Source organism: Nelumbo lutea, chromosome 2, assembly GCF_056320005.1.
Source record: "Nelumbo lutea isolate HS-2025 chromosome 2, American lotus-T2T, whole genome shotgun sequence".
Classification (NCBI taxonomy): Eukaryota; Viridiplantae; Streptophyta; class Magnoliopsida; order Proteales; family Nelumbonaceae; genus Nelumbo; species Nelumbo lutea.
Genome location: NC_142685.1, coordinates 88,444,992 through 88,451,012, shown reverse-complemented (window position 1 = coordinate 88,451,012; position 6,021 = coordinate 88,444,992). Strand labels below are relative to the sequence as shown.

General features: G+C 39.7%; 1 long non-coding RNA gene across 1 annotated transcript; it reads left to right on the top strand.

The window, feature by feature from the left end:
- Positions 1-1,873: 1,873 nt before the first annotated feature.
- On the top strand, positions 1,874-2,704 carry LOC148871750 (uncharacterized). Its single transcript, XR_016107580.1, has 2 exons — positions 1,874-2,195; positions 2,275-2,704. It is a non-coding gene; the product is annotated as an uncharacterized LOC148871750 (long non-coding RNA).
- Positions 2,705-6,021: the final 3,317 nt, after the last annotated feature.

The window sequence follows — 6,021 nt, the reverse complement described above, 5'->3', positions numbered from 1 at the left end:
CTCAAATTCCCAGTGTTGATTTCACTGCTACATTTAGCCCAATTATGAAACCGGTAACCATTTGTATCATTCTCTCTCTTGCAGTCTCTCAACACTGGTGCATTCATCAAATTGATTTTAATAACCCAAGGGTTTCGAAGATCCTCCAAACTAAATCGTGTATGCAAGTTACACAAAGCTTTATATGGTCTTCGATAAGCACCTCGGGCGTAGTACTCTCGTCTCACTTGTCAACTGATCAAGTTGGGTTTTCAGGCTTCTATGGCTGATACTTCCTTGATCAGTCGTGGATGATGTGCCACTTTTAGGAAACTCTAAGAATGCCATCAACAGCTGCATTATGGAAATCTTTCGTCATTTCTCTCTCAAGGATCTAGGGCCTGCAAATTTCTTCCTTAGCATTGAGTTCATTCAGCACCCTCATGGGATTATTCTTAGTCAGTGTCGATTATATCTTTGACTTACTTCAGCGTGCTCATATTGATTCTGCTAAACCCATGTCTTCTCCTATGGCGGTCAATACAAAACTCTCTCAATATAGTGGCCATCATCTCGATGATCCTACTGAGTATAGGAGCATCATAGGTGCCTTACAATATGTGGCCATCACTCGTCCAGACATCTCCTTTGTAGTAAGCAAAGCATCCCAGTTTCTTTAGTCTCCAATAGACGAACATTGGATATCAGTTAAGCTGATCTTACATTATCTTAAACACATTATCATGCATGGACTAAACTCGTCTCAAGATTCTTCTTCTTCTCTCTCTCTCTTCATGCATACTCTGGTGCAGATTGGGTTAGTTCAGGTCGATGCATTCATCATCCATCCTAAATATTCTATTCAATCTGTTATTCTTAACTATGGTGGATGTTTACTCTATGGCGCTCTTGCTATGAGAAGCATTTGGCACGCTCGCAATGCAAAACTTTTTGAAGCCACCCCATTGTGCAATTATTTGTAAAGCAAATAAATTACTCCTCACAACGGAACACTTTTCCTTTGCCGTCATTTGCATTACAGACACACCAGCATTTGTGGTGCAAACCAGACATATCTATGCTAAAGCTCAATATAGATGCGGCTTATAAAGACGTGCGGTGTGGGATCAGCAGGTTTGATTGATACTCAATGGTTTTATTTGGGCAAGAACAATTCTTGTTGAATGTGATAGAAATAGCTGAGGCTATCGTTACTTGAAGAAGGTCTTTCTATGCTCTCCGAGTTGAAATTGTCTCTATTGCGATAAGTGATATAATAGTGGAGTAGATCCCAATTCATACTTTGTATGAGAGGTGAGAGGAAAATCGCTGTTTCGCTTTCGGATGATCATGGCCGAGTTAGGTTTTTACAGGGTGTTACTGGCAGTAGGCCTGCTTGGGCCCAGCCCAGCGCTCATCCTGGGCCTTATAAATATGTCCAGGGTTGGTATCAGGCCCGGACATCTTGACTGCACCTAAGAACTGATAATATTTGTAACTTACAAAATTTAAATTTTAACTTAATTAATCATATAACAAAAATTACAGAAAATATATAAATTTATTGTCTGTATGATAAAAATTTAGTAAATATTGTATGTAGGATATTGTACCAAATATACAAGATATTATGCTATATATTCTATATATAATTTTTGGGCTGGGGCCGCTGGGCCTAGCCCACATAATGAGTGGCCTTGATGTGGTCCAGCCCAGAGAAAAATAGGCTAGCCTTGTTCGGAAATTTGCAGGCTGGGTCATAAATGATCGTCCTAGTGTTTTCCCGTTGACTTGCTTTTTTTCGTGCTTTGTTGCATTTTTTTTTTTTTTCCAAAGAACAAATTATTGTTAAAGGAAAACCACTTTTTTGAAGCAACTTTCTCGGCATAGATCCGGACACACCGGACTCATCCCCCTCACCATGATAAAGGCGGGATTTCATGGAATCGCATCTGCTCCCCCAAAAACGTCCCACAAAATCGGAACGCAACGCGTGTCATTACACATGTGTATTAAGCGAGTGTGCGGAACCCATTTTACGCCGTGAAATGCACCTCCGTTAATTTTTCTCTTGCCCAAAAGCGTTTTTTCTCCCATAATCCTCTATTCTACTTCGAACAGAAATTCTTGGCGTTGGCCCCTTTTCGTAACCCACTCACCGAACATTAACCCGGTCCAGTTCCACCGGTCGACGCTAACGGCCATGCCGGCAGGAGGTAAGTACTCTGTAAGTTTATCTCATTTGTTATATATATATATATATATATATTCTCATTCGTTTTCTAACATTCACAGATCTGAACCCGCCGGAGTGGGAGCCTCCTAACGCCGTTTCAAACCCTTGACACCCCCGGAATTCGAAAGCCCTCCAAAATTCGAAACTCTCCGGAATTTGAGTTTTGACTTGAGGCGCTTGGCCATGGCTGGGAGGAGTGGGAGTTGTGCAATGACGACGGCTTCGTTTACAAGAGAAAGAAAAGAAGACAAGATTATATTGCTGTTGTTGCATCATCAGTACCGGCTTCTGATCCAATGGTGGAGCAGAGGCAACGGAGGGAGCGGAAGAAGAGGACGCTGCTGAAGCTGAGAGATCAGTTGCGCCAAATGTAATGATTGTCATGTCTTCTCTCATGAAATATTAAAGGTTCTTTGTCAATATTTTGTCTCTCTTTATTAGTATCTACACTATAATACAAGACCTGGGATATTAAAGGTTTTTTGTCAATATTCGATCCCTCTCTCTCTCGGAAGAGGTAGTTGGTTTCAGCAATGGTAAAAATTTTTAAGTCTTAGGCTTCATTTGCCTTTCCTTATTTCAAGGACTTACCTCTTTTTTGGCGTTAGGGGCATTTTAAGTTTTAACCACAAAAAGGAGTCCTTAAAACAAAGAATGCCAAATGCAGCCTTAGACCAGGAAGCCATATCTGCAGAGATCAAGCAACAGCAATGGAAAGCATAGATTTAAAGGAGCATCAGTGGTGATGAGAGTATATATCTACTGAGTACTTGCTACACAACACTATGACTCCTGCTACTACAGATATACAGATAAATATACATTGCCTTGCTACAACAGAAGAAATGCTGCTGGTCTTTGGTTATTACCAAAATCCCTCTTCCAAACATAGCAGCTACCTAAATGCATACATGAGCAATAAACAAGGTGTTTCGAAGATATCACTGGATTTCTTTGGTACTTTTTCTGATAACCCGCTCAAGTTGCAGAGGGTTTTAGAAAATGGTTGAAAGGACCAATTGTTGAAAGAACTCAGACCTCTGGCTTCTCTCTTTATAATCCTGCTCCCGAACTTCATCTGACATAGATTGTTCCATGCTGCATCAACACAAATTGTCAGCCATATCCTCTTACAGTCAGTGTTGAAACACACCAACACTTCCTGGCATGGTAGTTATGTTTCCTTCAAAACTACTGTTTACCATTATGAATTTTAATTGCTTATGACCGGAGATATGAGATCTGCATTTGTTGCTGTTAAATTTTAATCTCATAAGAGATTAAATCCAATGGGTTTGATTGGTCAATTACATGAGAAATTGCACCTGTACACTTGTTTGAAAAAATCAATTTTTCTCTTACAAAAACCCAGTTTTGAACTTGTCCCACATTGGAAAATTATAAGTTTTGTTTTCAATATTTCAATAGGAGCTGATTTACACTCCTTAGAATTAGTAGAGGAGAGTATGGGGATTCAATACCGTGCAACGCACATTCACGCGTGTGAGTGGCGCAATGAGGCGCTTTAGAGGCGCACTTTGCTCGCACTTCGTGTGGCTTGCGATGGGCGGCTCTGGTTTTGGTACGTTGATGACCGCTTATCACCATTGATGAGATAAACGGCCACGATTCGATCGGGTGTGATCAAGAGGCACAATTCAAAGTTAACAGTCACTAACTGTTAACAACTTTTTAAACAGTCACAATGGTTGAAATTGTGACTGTTCAAGGTGCCTTCTCTAAACCAGCACCTACATTTTCCTCATACCTCTTCACAAGTTACTTAAGGAGCATGAATCAGACTCCAAAAACACAATTTCAAAATTCACTATCTCTCTCTCTCTCAGTCTGGTCTGCTACAGTCTCACAGAATGTTTCTTTGGAGACTCTTCAGCTTTGCTGGTTGTAGATTATCGCCCAAGGCTCTGTTGTATCCTGGGAACGAATTTTCCTGTAACCCAACAGCAAACTCAGTAAAACTGAGTGGGGGCAAATAACGTTCTAAAGACAGTGTCTTCAGATGTGCTTCAGAGCTTCTCCTCCTAAGTTATAGTGACCCCATTCTTCCCCAACAATTTTAGAAAGATATTCTGCAATGGAGACGGAAGCAAGCATGACTTCGATCAAGATGATGAACCAAGATCTTGTTCGACTAGACCAGTTCGATGGAGCAAATTTCAGCCGATGGCAAGACAAGATGATCTTCTTTCTAACCACACTGAAGCTATACTATCTGTTGGACCCGAATCTGCAATCACTTCCTGAACCCACTAACAAAGACTCTGAGAAAATAAAGAAGGAAAGAGCAAAACAGGAAGAAGACTCACTTCTGTGCCAAGGACACATACTGAATGCCTTATCAGACCAGCTCTACAACTTCTACAAGGAACTTACATCTCCAAAAGAAATCTGAAAGGCCCTGGAATTCAAATATAAGGTGCAAGAATCAGGTACGAATAACTATATTATTGCATAATACTTTGACTTCACCATGAACGACCATAAACCTATACTGGAGCAAGTTCATGAACTACAGGTGATAGTCAATAAAATTTGTTCCCTTAACATCATCCTTCCTGAATCTTCCCAAGTAGGAGCAATCATTGTCAAACTTCCACCCTCTTAGAAGGATTACAGGAAGAAGCTTCTACACAATGCTAAAAAACTTACTTTGGAGCAAATTTAGCAACACTTTCGTATTGAAGAAGAGTCTCGAATTAGAGATAGTAGGGATAAGACTCTGACCGGTATGCTGAACTCTAAGGTAAATTTTGTGAAAAACGGATCGAAGAAGACTAACCCTACATTACAAGTAAAGAAGAATGATGGAAACTTCAAAAAGAGCAACAATAAGAAAGGATCTTGTTATGTTTGTGGAAAGAAGGGGCATTATGCTCGAGCCTTCCAATATCGGAAAGGCGGAACCAAGTCTGCAAACATGGTAGAAGACAATCTCGTGGCCATGATTACTGAAGTCAACATGGCAGAATCATCTTCTGGATGGTGGATTGATTCAAGCACCACAGTCCATGTTTGTAAGGACAAGTCCTTATTCAAGACATATGAAAAAGTGACTGATGGCCAGGAGGTACAGATGGGAAACCAAACATGTGCCAAAGTTGCTGGAAGAGGCAACGTAGAGTTGAACTTCACCTCCAGAAAGACATTGACTCTCCTGAATGTTCTCCATGTTCCTGACATTAGAAAGAACTTGGTCTCAGTAAATCTTGTTTGTAAGAGGGGATTCAAAGTTGTCTTTGAATCCGACAAACTAATCATATCTAAGAATGGGATATTTGTTGGAAAGGGATATGGTTGTAATGGTATGTTCAAATTAAGTATCAATGAAGGAAAAGTTTCTGCTTATATTGTTGATTCTTTCTCTTTATGGCATGATAGATTAGCACACTTGAATTTTAAATCCATAAAGAACATGAGCAAACTAGGTATAATTGCTTACAGTAATGAATCAACTGGAAAATGTGAAATATGTGTAAAATCTAAAATGGCTAAAAACATTTCCCTAGTGTTGAGGGAAATTCTCAACTTCTAGAACTAATCCATTCTGACATCTGTGAACTCAATGGTGTATTAACAAGAGGAAGCAAGAGATACTTCATAACATTTATAGATGATTTTTCTAGGTACACCTATGTCTACCTTATGAGAACTAAGGATGAAGCCTTTGACATGTTTAAACTATATAAGACTGAAGTTGAAAATCAACTAGAAAAGAAAATTAAAATCCTCAGAAGTGATAGGGGTGCTGAATACTTTAAAAATGAGTTTAATTCTTTCTGTGAAGA